The 14,778-nt window shown below is 37.0% G+C and overlaps 1 long non-coding RNA gene across 1 annotated transcript; it reads left to right on the plus strand.

Annotated features, from left to right (window-relative positions):
- The first annotated feature begins 696 nt into the window (after positions 1–696).
- Positions 697–13,238, plus strand: LOC103033786 (uncharacterized). Its single transcript, XR_007439667.1, has 3 exons — positions 697–1,065; positions 1,637–1,736; positions 12,854–13,238. It is a non-coding gene; the product is annotated as an uncharacterized LOC103033786 (long non-coding RNA).
- The last annotated feature ends 1,540 nt before the right edge of the window (positions 13,239–14,778 follow it).

The raw sequence follows: 14,778 nt of genomic DNA on the forward strand, positions 1-14,778 counted from the left end.
TATAAGTTTCACATTTTGAACTGGATTCCTGAAATAAAGTAACTTTGAGATGATATAAATGATGATAATGAGATGATTTTTTTGGGATGCTCCTGTATACAAGTAAATGAAAATTTGGAAGGAGAATCCTAACAAAATTAAATGCAAATGTTTATAATCTCACAGCAGATTTCTTCAAACAGGTGATCTGACGTATATAGGCTAGCACAAACTTTCATTTTAGACCTAATTCTTGTTTGTGGTGAAGGAAAAAAGGCAGAAGACAAATGTTTGTTTCATTATCTCGATATATTACCTCTCAGTATTTTCATATTTATTCGTTTACAGCTTTTGTTTATTCATATTTATATAAACATACGGTTGCCTAATAACCCTGCCACAAATTGGAAATTTGCAATGCTGCAGTTTGGGGCCTACTATATTTGTTTTAAAATAATCTAAAATAATATATAATAATAATAATAATAATAATAATAATAATAATAATAATAATAATAATAATAATAATAATATATAATATAAAAATACTCTTAATATTAAGTTTTATAGATTTATTTAGGAGGAAAACAATTATTTATTTATCTTTATTTAAAGAGAGAAAGAAACATGCAGGTTAAAACTGCAGAAGAGGAGAATTATTTTTTTTAGCAGTGGGCATTGCTGTGAATTTATTTTATTTTAGTCCACAATGTCTTGTTTTTTGTGTGCATTTGTTTCTTCCTGGCTCTCTTTATACATTAAGTGTTGCTGACTTGATCTGACCAATGAGGGACTGGCTAGAATACTGAGGGAGGAGCCACCTTTCAAATACAGAATCCAAGATGGCTGCCGGAGAGAGCGGATATGTCAACACGATATGCTGTGGTTTTAGTTTGGTGTTAAACTGAACGACTCTGTTGGCCTAATCTACTGACACTATTCCTAGGTTGGGTTGAGGTAACTCAGTGTATTGAGGTAGAACTCTAATCTGATTAGTTTCACTAAGGTGCTGAGCAGCAGAACCCGATGTATTTAGTTATTGGCCAGGAAAGCTTAGAGTCTCTTTTGTAACTGAAGAAAAGGGAGGTATGTTTTATTTAATCCTGTTCCTTTCTTTGGTGCTGGTGTGGTTTTATTCTCCCGGTGTGGTATCCAACAACACAGCTGTTTAAGAATGTTTGTAATAGTACTCATCTTAAAAAAACATTAGTTGCATGCATTTTTGATTTTATAGAATGAATGTTGAATTTAAAACCTCCATATAAACTGCAGAAATAATAAAAGTAATTTTAGCCCACAGCTTTGTGCTGTGTCTTGCAGGGTACAGGGCTTTATGCATCTAAGGGCATTGCACAATACACCATGATGTGGCAAACTGTGATATGTAGTCTTACTAAAGAATGATCTTAATGTCCATAATTTGTTTGTTTTTCTCCTACTAATGTAATAAAAAGTAGCTTTTGATGATGCTTTTTAAACTATAGAACTATGGAGTCCTTGTATTTAATGCAACAGTCACTGGTGAACCTGGAACATAGGAAATGGAACTTTCTACTATTGTAGTTACAGATCAGCATGTATCTTTGCTCAAAGAGTAATCAGTGGTTATATTACGCTGTCTGTCTCATTGACAATATAATAGAATTTGTTTCCTCAGGTATGTCAACCACACCCAACTTCACAGCAGAGGTTGTGACATTTAGGAGAGGCCAGAAAATAATCATCAGATCCAACCACCAGATACAGAGCAGGAGGAGGTAAGTCAGAGCCTGGCTTTACACTGTGAAACTTTACTGACTATTTGTATTTGGGTAATTAGAGCATTATTCCAGTTTTACTCTAGATTAAAAACTTGCTTACATTTTCAGATTTTAGTCTGACTGACTGGAGACACAATTGACTATTAAGTGTACATGTATTTGGTTAAAATCTTACCCAGACAATCCAAATACATGATGTAACCAAGTGTATTCATATATACTAGACATCCAGTCAGAGACTCAAATACTCCACAGTATCATAAAATCCACTCCATAGTGGTCCTAGATGATATGACCTCAAATTACTCTCACAATTATTGGACCAGATTACATTTATATTAGATTATGATAAATTATTTATTGTTTTAATAGAAATAGCACAAGCTGTATGAGTTCCTCTTTTGGGTTTGAGAGGGAGGGGTCATGTGATTTATACAAAAAGTAGCATTTACACAAGTAAAAAAATACAACTGTGCATTATACATTATGGGTCAAAAACCAAGAAGATTTGCAAGAAGTAAAAGGTCAGCTGAACAACACTACTAGTGGATTTTGGCTGATTTGAAATAGTTTTAATTTAGATGCTTTTTTCTCTTCCTCTTTCTCTTTTTCTCAGCTGTGCTGATATTGAAGATGACCAGTGTAAGATTCCTCGTTCCTGTGCTGCAGTAAACTGCAGGAAATGGAACTGAAAAGGAGTTTGGAGGCGGACAGAGGGAACACTGGAACTCCACACATTCATTCCTTCTCTTTTTCTAGACTCGTTTCTGAACAGGAAGCATTTTGTTACTTAATATTATTTATCAGATCAGATGTAAGACTGTAGAACTGTTAGAGATGATGAGGAGACCTGCTTCAGGGTTTCCAGTTAATCAATGCAGACAGACCAGTTGGAGAACAGAAACAGAAATGTAGACGCTGCTGAAAAAGGAATGGACTGAAGACTTTCCTTTGGGATAAAGATAAAGAAATATTAAAGCAAAAAAAGGTTTAAAATACTTTGATATATGATTTTTTTTCTCTTTTTTTCAGATTCTGCAAAATAAAGAGTCAATGTTTTAAATTCATCAGTTGAAGATATTTTTTAAGAATGTGGATTTAAACAAGAGTTAATCCGCTTTGGGAGTACGAAAATGGAACAGTGGTACTTTATAAAAATAATGTTAATATCTGTATTTAAAAAAACTAAGCAAAAGCTTATAAATACTCAACCAAATACTACACTAAACTTAATATACCTACTCCAACAATGGGTGGATTGGGATTGGGTCTATGTGTACAGACTGTAAATTAAACAAAAAAATTGAGAATTGTATTATAATGTAGAATCTATATTTTCTAAAAATCTGACAACCTAAATCTTTGCAGTTTTTTTTTTTTTTTTTGCTTTTACATTTTTCTTTCACTTTTGCAATCATGGGATGCACCAATCACACAGAGCTGTTTGTGACATCAGTGGTACTGGGGAAATGGTACAGCTGAGCCCTTTTTAACAGGATGTTAACTACTGATGAACTGGGCCAATCACAATACTCACTTTCAGCTCACCCCTAATGCAAAGAGTAATGCGCTGGGTTTTATACATTTTATTATTTCTTCAGAACGTATTTCATGAACATTTATGTCAGTTGAAAATCCCTATAAGACTTTCTGGGTAGAATGCTCTGGTGTATCCTCCACTGGAAGATGATTAGGGAGGGTTTTTAAAGAGCTCACCTCTTAGTTCTTCACCATGATCATGTTAGGCAGTAATTAGATGGATCAGGTGGGGTTGATTAGTAGCTTTATAAAGTTCTTCACCCTCACATACATTAAACTGCTTGTCTTCCTTTGCATCAACATGAACTGAGTGACATCCCATTCTCAATCCATAGAAAGTAAGTATGAATCCAGGATTAATCCATCAGTCCACCGTTTGCAGCTATATTAACTTCCAAGTCTTCTAGGAAGGATTTCCACAAGGTTTAGGAGTGTGTTTATGCTAATTTTAACAATTCTTCCAGAAGTCTGTTTGTGAGGTCAGACACTGATGTTGGAAAAGAATACCTTGATCACAGTATCTGATATAATTTAACCAATCAGGTTGAGGTCAGGACTCAAATTCAAGCCATGAATTTATAAAGTTTACTTTGTTCACTGGTTTAAAGTCATGTTGGAACAGCAAGGGGTACAAGGGGCTCTGTAGAGATTGGTAAGTTGGTAAATCTGCTGACAGGATCTGTAATTTTAACTATTCTATGACTTCATGGCTGAGTTGAGTTGCTTACACTGTATTATAACTCCACTGATATTTGACTGTGGAATATTGAGAAGCAAGAATATTTGTATAAGCAGGGTCAGTGTAATGTTTATTAATTATATTTTTGACCACTTGAGGCTAAATTCAAAAATAGACAATTTAATGTAAAAATGTATTATTTAATTTTTTATGTAGTGCAATGTACTAAAAATAAGTTTTCATGCATTTTTCCAACATTAGTTTTTTATCTCTTTATGTCTTTTTATTCCTCACAATCGGAATTTAAGAAAAAATAAAAAATAAAATATTTTATTTATTTTTCTGATTTTTCCATTTTGCAAACTTTGATTATACCAACAGATTTGTGTTACAAGACACAAAAATGCACTGAAAATCTGAAAATCGGGAAAAGATTTTCATTTTTCTTTAAAAATTCTGTTTGCCAAAGAATAAAATGAAAAACTAAATGATAAAAAAATTGGATGAAAACCCATTTCTTCTTAGCTAAACTGAAATGAAAAAAAAAGATTTAGTTTTAGACCCAATTTTTCTATTTTCGCTTGAATTTAGCTTGAAACAGTCAGAAAATTAAACTGCTAAACGTTACACTGAATAAAGCAGTCTGCATGGTGCTTGGTTTCAGACACCTGTGCTAAAGTGATTAAAACACCTGAATTTAATGATTCAGATGGAGAGTAAATAATTTTGGCAATACACTGTATCTCAATACAGTTACAAAAACAAAAGGTCTTTCTGGAAATATGTTGAGATAAATGTGGTCCAAAAAGCTAAATTTGGACCATAACAGATAATCAATTGTTCACAATATTTTTTTAGGGTAAATAAAGGGCGTAAAGAAACCAGCCCAAAACATAATATTCAAATGGTTCTGGTATTTAGTGGAAAAAAATGGTTCTTCTTTGGTAGGTCAATAAGTCTAGTTGCAGGTTTACATTCTAAATAACCAGCAGCACAAAAGAGACCACCAGTTTAATCAACTGTTCAATCAGATGTTCTTTAACCCTACAACCGCACCAATCCTTGGAAGAGGAGAGTGGATTGTCTCTAACAGCACATTAAACTAAATGAGTTTGTGTTGGGTATTTGTGAGAAACTGTATGTCCCTTCAGCTCCAGACATCCGCTGATTATCTCCCACAAGAAATAATTTATTCCAGTGTTTATTACTCTTAATCTCTCAGCTGGTAGAGTCTACCAGCTCACCAACTTAAAACCAAAAGTCGTACAAACAAGCTCCCTAGCTTCTTCCTAAGAGTCAACCATAATCAATTACTCACTGTCCCTTAATCATGACTTGATAATATTTACGAGCATCAAAAACGAAAGTAATTTGGAGAAGAAGTGCAAGACTGATGTTGATTAAGACTTATAAGGTAGAGTCCATCTAAAGTTCAAGAAACAAGCTCCTTTTTGTCAACCAAGACTTCATAGTGTTTAGGGGCATCGAAAATCAAAGTCTCCAGAAGAAGAGATGACTGAAAGACTGATGTTGACCAAGAGAACTCTAAGGTTGAGCCGACCACAAGGCCAAAAAAAGTTCTTTCTAAAGTCAAATAAATTTCTAAATATCCTTCAACCAAGACCTAATGGACTGTTTAGAATCATCTGAAATCAAAGGCTCTTAAAGCAGAGGTGTCTGAAAGACTGATGCTAAACAAAGTCAAAGAAACAAGCTCTCCAGCTTCTTCCATAGAGTCAGCTACAGTCAATTTACTCACTTTCCCTCAACCAAGACCTGATTGTGTTTAGCAGCATCTGAAATCAGTCATTTGAGGAAGAGGTGATTAAAAGGCTGATGTTGATCAAGAGCCCTAAGGTAGTCTACCAAAAGTCAACTATTCACTTTCCCTCTACCAAGACTTGATATAGAGTCTAGCATCTGAAATCAGTTTCTTGAAGAAAAGATGAATAAAAGACTGATGTTGACCAAAACCCATAAGGTACAGTTTAACAGCTCTCCAACTTAGAACTAAAGGAACATCTCTCTCTCTCTCTCTCTCTCTCTCTCGCTCGCTCACTCACTCACACTCTTTCTCTTGCTCTCCTCCCCTCCTTCCCCCGCCCGAAATTAAAGAACAAACCCCCCCAAAAAAAAGCATTAATCACAAGTGAGACTTGGTGGCTTTGTGGGAAAAGCCTTGCCTCGTAATCAAGAGGTTGCTGGTTCAAATCTGGCCTGGTCTCAGGTGGTGATGGGTTGAGCTCACAGTGGTCAGATGGGTGGCTGCAAGAAGGAGGAGGAAGAGCGAGGAGGAGCAGCAGAGAAGAGGAAGAGGAAGAGTGATGAGAAGGAGAGGAGCAGTGGTGTTCCTCCAAAAAGAAAGAAAAAAAGTGAGGTGATGGTTTTTAAATGAAGCTGGATTCTATTTAAAACTAAGTCCAACCTCTTGTTTTCAGCTCCATAACCCCCTGCTTTCTTCTCTCCGGAGGCCCCGGGGGGGAGCCCGGATTATTTCCACCCCCGTTCTTGTGTTGCCCTCTGACAGCCCCTCGTCCTCGGGGTCTGCCCGCAGGTCTTCCTGAACCTTGTCCTCAACCGTGATCTGGAGTTCCTGATCGGTCTTGAACCGATGACCTCCTGACCGGGAGGCGTAGCGTCTACCATTGAGCCACAGGATCTCACACCTACCATACTTTTTTTTTTTTTAACTTGACCTTCGATTTCGGGCAGAGCTGTGCAAAACTTCAACCAAGAACTGCCCCGAGCTGGGTTTGAACCAAGAACCTACTGGTTGCTGCGACACAGCTTAAACCACTGAGGCACCCAGTGAGACTTCTGCAAAGCATTTTTTATTAAGCATTTATCTTTCAGATTGTTTGTGGGGAAAGAAAATAACTTAAGGTGCTACAAATGGTTCTTAGAGCAACGTCATAGATGAACCACTTTTGAAACCATGTTCCTCACATTCTTGTTTCTTATAGCAAGAGCATCTGTCATATAGATTTGAGATTGAGCAGTTATGGTGGAAATGTGCTTGTTAAACTTTTGTCTTTGGAATCTCTAGCTTCACTGAGACAACATTAAACCCTAATAAAATCTAACTAATAATCACCTAAAGAGCCTCCCTCACACCTAAAAGGAGACAGAAAGAAACTTAGGGAGTTTGTCACCTTTTTTACCTTGTTTGATCCGAACTTTCAGACTTTTTTTAGGTTGGTCTGAACTAAATGATCAAGTTTGAAAGATGCCGGAAACCACGGTCAAGACCAAAGCACCAAAATATTGTTCTATCAAAAGAAGTGGTCTGGTTCATCTGCAGTGTTTAAATACTCTTTTTTATTTGTCAGGTTTAGACAATACCTGAAAATACAACTTCCCAACACTGACATCAAGCGACCATCCATTACAAACCTATGTTAAGTATAGGGAGAATTTCCACACTTTTCCACTGATCTTTTACTATTAAATTCATCTTAAATTAGACCCACTTTGGCAGTTTTCCGGAAGAGGATCAAGGGAATTTTGAAGAAAACCACCACAGATCATTTATTTTTTCATATGTATAAACACTTCAAATATGCTCACCACAAAAAAAATTATTTTTAATTAAATTAAATATATAAAATGTCAATTGTAAGTTCTACAAAGTATGCTTTAGAAAGAAATAAAACATTAGGTTCAGTTAATGACGTCAAAAGGATAATGTTGGCAATTACTGAAAGATTTTACATTAATCAAATTTATGTAGTGGGCCGAACACTATATTTATATCAACTTATAATAGAAACTGAGAACACATAACTACTTCACATCTGTATTTACTGTCAGTAAAACAAGTCAATAAAAACCCAAATGTGACAAGTTGGATCCAACCAGCATACAGTCCCACTTTACACCACAAAAACAAAGCAAACATAGATCATTAATTATTACATAACACATAATCACAATCCCATGAAAAGGCAGCCTGTGGAGAATGATTACACCCTGATGGTGAGTGAGAGGTGGGAGGACACGCCCAATATGCAAATAGAGTGACCAACATCAGATGAGAACCCCTGCAGGATTGGTTATCAGACCCTGTTCAACTAAAATGTTAAACTGAGCATGTGCAAAGTAATACTGTACTTTAGGTGGCATGGCTTCTACCCACAACACACAATATCTCAGTTTAGTTTTTGACGTTGGTGTTCCACCATCACAATGATAATGTGACCAATCAAACAGCACTGCCTAAAACAGGACTTGAACCAACTACCTACTACTCTTAATAACATTGCTTCTACCACTGAACCACAGAGACCAACAAGAGTCTCAGGTGACTTCTGTCTCTAAAATGCCCTCAGTGGAGAAAAATAAATAAATAAATAAATAAATAAATAAGCACACAACCAACAACACCTTCACCATTTTAATGTATTAAACTGACAATGCTGCTCTAATGTGGGTTTTTTAATCACTTTGTCCGACATCTTGAACGACAAGATGAGCAATAAGACATGAGAGCTTAGGTTTTACTGTAGGGCAGGAGTATCCAAACTACGGCCCGCGGGCCATTTGCGACCCGTTTCCTTTTTTGGAGCGGCCCACGAGGTATTTTAGAAATAGAATGAAAGTTGGCCCGCTGTTAAGCAGGTTTTTATAATGTGAGATTCAAAGTTTGAACACTAGGTGTTAGAAACGGGCCAAAGAGTCTAAAGGCGGAGAGAGTGCGCATTTCTAGCACAGAAAAACAGGGCAAAAGAGTCTAAAAGCTGAGAGTGTGCATTTCTAGCTCAGAAAAACAGGTAAAAGAGTCTAAAAGCAGAGAGGGTGCGCATTTCTAGCGCAGAAAAACGGGTAAAAGAGTCTAAAAACGGAGAGGGTGCGCATTACTAGAACAGCTTTTCTACACCTACGTAACATCGCCAAGCTAAGAAATGCCCTATCACTGCATGACGCAGAAAAATTAGTCCATGCCTTCATTATCTCAAGGCTAGATTATTGTAATGCGCTACTGTCTGGATGTTACTGCAGTCACTTAAATAAACTTCAGCTAGTTCAAAATGCTGCAGCCAGGGTCCTTACTAAAACTAGAAAATTTGACCATATTAGTCCAGTCCTGTCAGCACTGCACTGGCTGCCAGTCAAATTCCGCATAGACTATAAAATTCTCCTGTTAACGTATAAAGCCCTACACGGGCTCGCTCCTGAGTATTTACGAGACCTCATCTCCTGTTATGAGCCACCACGATTACTTAGATCTCAGGGTGCTGGTTTCTTAGTAGTCCCTAAAATTCAGAGGAGCTCTGCAGGAGGAAGAGCTTTCTCTTATAAAGCGCCTCAACTCTGGAATAATCTCCCCGAATATGTTCGGGACTCAGACACAGTCTCAATCTTTAAGTCTAGACTGAAAACTTACTTGTTTAGTTTAGCTTTTGGTAATTAATGTTTTTTTCCTTTAGATAAGGCTGCAGATTCAGGGGTTCATGGACAGAGGGAATTGTGGTAAACTGAGATGCTGGTGCTGTTGTTCTCCCACTGCACACGGTCACTCAGGTTTGTGGACGGTGGAGTGGGTGGATGCCAGTGTTTCAGGGAGCCTCCATGTCTATGTTACCTTCTGGCTCTCTGCCTTTAGTTAGGCTGTTTTATTCAGTTCTGCCGGAGTCATTTGCCACGCTCTGATAATGTTTTAATATTCTCCGTTTTACATAAATCCAGTCAAAACTAATTCCATCTCTCTGCCTTCCTCCGAGTTACTGACTGCCCACCTGTCTGACCCGATACCGATGTTGGACCCTCAGGCTCTCGCGTCTCCTGTCCGGCCAGACTGATGGAAGTTTCTGAAGTCAGCTCTTCTCCACCACCACCACAGATCAGCTGCTCATCGTCCATCTTATTCTCCACTACAGATTACATCCAAGCCATTAGTGGCGCTATTACACTCCTGAATACATAAAACCTATGTGGATGTATAAAAGACTTTTTAAATTTTAACTTAAAAGCCGTTTGACCAGTGGTAGGATGGTCCCCCCTCAAATGTGAGTCTTGGTCCTCCCAAGGTTTCTTCCTCCTCCTGCAGCTCTGAGGGAGTTTTTCCTTGCCTCCGCGCTCACTGAGGGTTCTGTATTCTGTATTTTCTATGTTTAATGTTTTGCCTGATTCTTTGTCCTGTAATCATGTTTCTGTAAAGCTGCTTTGTGCCAACACCTGTTGTAAAAAGCGCTATACAAATAAATTTGATTTGATTTGATTTCTAGCACAGAAAAACAGGGCAAAAGAGTCTGAAAGCGAAGAGGGTGCGCATTTCTAGCGCAGAAAAACGGGCCAAAGTGTCTTTAAGTTATATTTCATTATTTGTTTTATTACAGTCTGTGGCCCGTGACTTCAAATATATTTCTCCTTCTGGCCCCCAACAAAAAAAGTTTGGACACCCCTGCTGTAGGGTATCACAATGGTCAATGCAATGTGGTTTCAGATGCTCTGTCCACAATTTCTCCATTTATTCTAAAACCTGTTCAATCAACAGTTATCCAGCTACTAACAACCCAGATATCAGTGCAGATAACCTGCTGTTAACTGGGAAGAGATTTCCACAACTCAGAATGCTGTTAAAACACTGCAACCAATGAGACAAATGGTAAAAACAGAGACTCTTAATTCTCATCATATACGTTACCCTGTGAAAGTACAGGATACACCCAAGCAGAAATAGGACTGGGTTAAAAACTGAAAAAGGACCATTACAGCATCTTGTTCACAAAACCCAAACCAGTTTATAACACTGTTCAATGACAACAACAACTACTGCAGAAAGTACAAGAGAACCCTGAAAAATCACAGAGCAGACGAGCTAAAACACTACAACTAAACTAAACTAAAACAAGATTAATAGGAATGAGATTTGATCTGGATCAGTACCCATCCATCAGTCTGAACAAGTGGTGAATTCATGCTCCATGTTCTAGCATTTCTAGAAATGGAAAGAGTCAGCAAAGGTGTAAAAAGTTAGATAATGTGAACTACAGAGTTACAATTCTTCCTACACCTGATTAAGTCCACTCTTACCATGTAGAGAATGTGAAAGGGTTCTACTGCTTGGTAAAACCTTTAGTTAAGGGGGAAGAGGTGTAACACACTCTGGTGTCACTTCTACTTTCTGCCTCTGGAGGGCAGTAATAGCTTATATTTATCTATGATACTGCAGAGAAGAAGAGATTGAATTAGGGAGGGAAATCATTGGATGTTCTACTGTTTCTTCAATCTCCTCTTTTTTATGGGATATCTCAGGATTTCAGACTCAATAAGGAGATTTACTGTATCTGGTACATAAAGCTTCTGGTCCTGCATGAACTTAAATAAGAGCTTCTTTTCTGGATTCTGTTATCACTCTCAGAAATGACTTACATGGACTAAAGCTCTTTATCTAAGGACAATTGGTGAGCTCCATCCATGTTCATGTTCTAGATTTGGAAAGCTGTGCACGGACTGTGCATATTGAACGATGGGAGAGACTCTAACGTGGAGGAAATGTTCAGTACTGATCTGTAAAGTTTGTTTTGTTCTTCTGATTTATAGGGTAAGTGTTTTACTACTTCATCTTCAGGCTACAATACAGAGTCTTTAGTGCAGAATAAGAATCATTCTGTCAAGATGATACTCTTCATTACTTTTAACAGTGTTTTATTTTAAGCAAGAGTGTTAAAAATGACTTGATTACACTGTAAAATATATATAGTCTACTCAGAAATATATGTTACAATAAATTAGATTTTATTTAATTACTGAAAAACTAAGAAAGCTGTGGAACATCAGTAGAAGATCAACATTAATGCTTAAAATCACCAAATAAATTAAATAGTCCCCAAAGAAAGCATGTGTTTAGCTTAGCAAAAGTTTCACCATCATCATGATCTTTATCATTCCATCTACAACTACTCACAAAGCAAATGTAGGTTCACTGATGGGTTTAGATAGTAAATAAAGTGCTATATTTGAGTTGTAGTCATGGATACTCTACAATTCTCTACAATTTCACAATTAAATGATGTACAAATGTACTTTCTGTTCAATTAACTGATCAAACTTTTTACAAACCATGTGGAAGAGCAAAGTTAGAACAAAACACACAAAAGACCAAAAAAAACTGATCAGTAATGTTAAAATATGAGTTAGATTAGTTAGTTAGATGTAGTAGAAACAGATTAACAGTTAAAAGAGTTGGAACAACACAGAATGATGGTGCAACTGTTTGAAGTAAGCAACAAGAATGAGCAACACAATTAGATAAACACCTAGTGGAACAATAGATGACAGTAAGAATGCTATAAGATAACTGTTTAAACAACACACTTTACACAAAGTTTAAACAAAACCGTTACAACAAGAAACAAGAACAATAAGAACACAGTTAAAAGACTTACCGTTACAACACTACAAGTAAATCTGAGATCACAGTTTAGTCCAGTAGATTCTAGCTCTGATCTGCTGATAGTGTTACATAATGCTTCCTACTGACACTCTCTATAGGGATGTACAATTTATCATATCTTTATCTTTAGTATGATATGAGTTTTAAGGATAAACGTATTAAAACAAGCTGTAATAATGTTCTAAAAAACAGAAAACTCAAAACTGCATTACCTGCATGCAGATTCACAGAGATCCACAGTGAATTCCACAATAAACTACTACATAGCCTGAGAAAAAATAAGGGCAGCCAAGCCAAGTGCCCAAAAACCCTCAAATCAATTTAATTAAATTTGTACTTACTGTACCTAATGTACCTAATAGTAATAATTATACATTATGGGTTAAAAAAACAAAAACATTTGCAAGAATATAAAGTGAGCCAAACAACACTGCTAAAGGATTTTGACTGATTTGAAATAGTTTTAATTTAGATGCTTTATTCTCTTCCTCTTTTTCTCAGCTGTGATATTGAAGATGACCAGTGTAAGATTCCTCGTTCCTGTGCTGCAGTAAACTGCAGGAAATGGAACTGAAAAGGAGTTTGGAGGCGGACAGAGGGAACACTGGAACTCCACACATGAATTCCTTCTCTTTTTCTAGACTCGTTTCTGAACAGGAAGCTTTTTGTTACTTAATATTACTTATTAAAGCAGATGTAATAGCGTAGAACTGTTAGAGATGATGAGGAGACCTGCTTTGAGGTTTCCAGTTAATCAATGCAGACAGACCAGTTGGAGAACAGAAACAGAAATGTAGACGCTGCTGAAAAAGGAATGGACTGAAGAATTCCCTTAGAGATAAAGATAAAGAAATATTAAAGCAAATAAAGGTTTAAAATACTTTGATTTATGAGTTTCTTTCTCTTTTTTCTGATTCTGCAAAATAAAGAGTCAATGTTTTGAATTCATCAGTTGATGCTATTTTTTTAAGAATATGGATTAAAGCAAGAGTTAATCTGCTTTGGAAGTATGAAAATGGAACAGTGGTACTTTATAAAAAATAATGTAAATATCTGTATACCACTGATATTTGACTGTGGAATATTGATTAGCGAGAATATTTGTATAAACAGTCTGCATGGTGCTTGGCTTCATACACCTGTGCCAAAGAGATTGAAACACCTGAATTCAGTGATTCCGATGGAAAGTAAATACTTTTGGCAATACAGTGTATCTCAATACAGTTACAAAAACAAAAGGTCTTTCCGAAAATATGTTGAGATAAATGTGGTCTGAAAAAGGTCTATCCTGAGCTACATTTGGACCATAACAGAAAACCAAATTGTTCACAATATGTTTTAGGGTAAATAAAGGGCGCAAAGAAACCAGCCCAAAACATAATGCTCAAATGGTTCTGGTATTTTGTGGATAAAATGGTTCTTCTTTGGTAGACCAATAAGTCTAGTTGCAGGTTTACATTCTAAATAGCCAGAGCACACAAGACCACCAGTTCCAATCCTTAGAAGAGGAGAGTGGATTGTCTCTAACAGCACATTAAACTAAATGAGTTTGTGTTGGGTATTTGTGAGAAACTAAACGTCCCTTGAGCTCCAGACATCCGCTGATTATCTCCCACAAGAAATAATTAATTCCACAGTGTTTATTACTCTTAATCTCTCATCTGGTAGAATCTACCAGCTCACCAACTTAAAACCAAAAGTCAAAGAAACAAGCTCTCCAGCTTCTTCCATAGAGTCAGCTACAGTCAATTTACTCACTTTCCCTCAACCAAGACCTGATTGTGTTTAGCAGCATCTGAAATCAGTCATTTGAGGAAGAGGTGATTAAAAGGCTGATGTTGATCAAGAGCCCTAAGGTAGTCTACCAAAAGTCAACTATTCACTTTCCCTCTACCAAGACTTGATATAGAGTCTAGCATCTGAAATCAGTTTCTTGAAGAAAAGACGACTGAAAGACTGATGTTGACCAAAACCCATAAGGTAGAGTTTAACAGCTCTCCAACTTAGAACTAAAGGAACATCTCTCTCTCTCTCTCTCTCTCTCTCTCTCTCTCTCTCTCTCGCTCGCACTCTTTCTCTTGCTCTCCTTCCCTCCCTCCCCCGCCCGAAATTAAAGGACAAACCCCCCAAAAAAAGCATTAATCACAAGTGAGACTTGGTGGCTTTGTGGGAAAAGCCTTGCCTCGTAATCAAGAGGTTGCTGGTTCAAATCTGGCCTGGTCTCAGGTGGTGATGGGTTGAGCTTGGATGGTGAAGCTCACAGGGGTCAGATGGGTGGCTGCAAGGAGGAGGAAGAGCGAGGAGGAGGAGGAGCAGCAGAGAAGAGGCAGAGCGACGAGAAGGAGAGGAGCAGTGGTGTTCCTCCAAAAAGAAAGAAAAAAGTGAGGTGATGGTTTTTAAATGAAGCTGGATTATATTTAAAATCT

The sequence above is a fragment of the Astyanax mexicanus genome, chromosome 6 (genome assembly GCF_023375975.1).
Source record: "Astyanax mexicanus isolate ESR-SI-001 chromosome 6, AstMex3_surface, whole genome shotgun sequence".
NCBI classification, from domain to species: Eukaryota; Metazoa; Chordata; class Actinopteri; order Characiformes; family Acestrorhamphidae; genus Astyanax; species Astyanax mexicanus.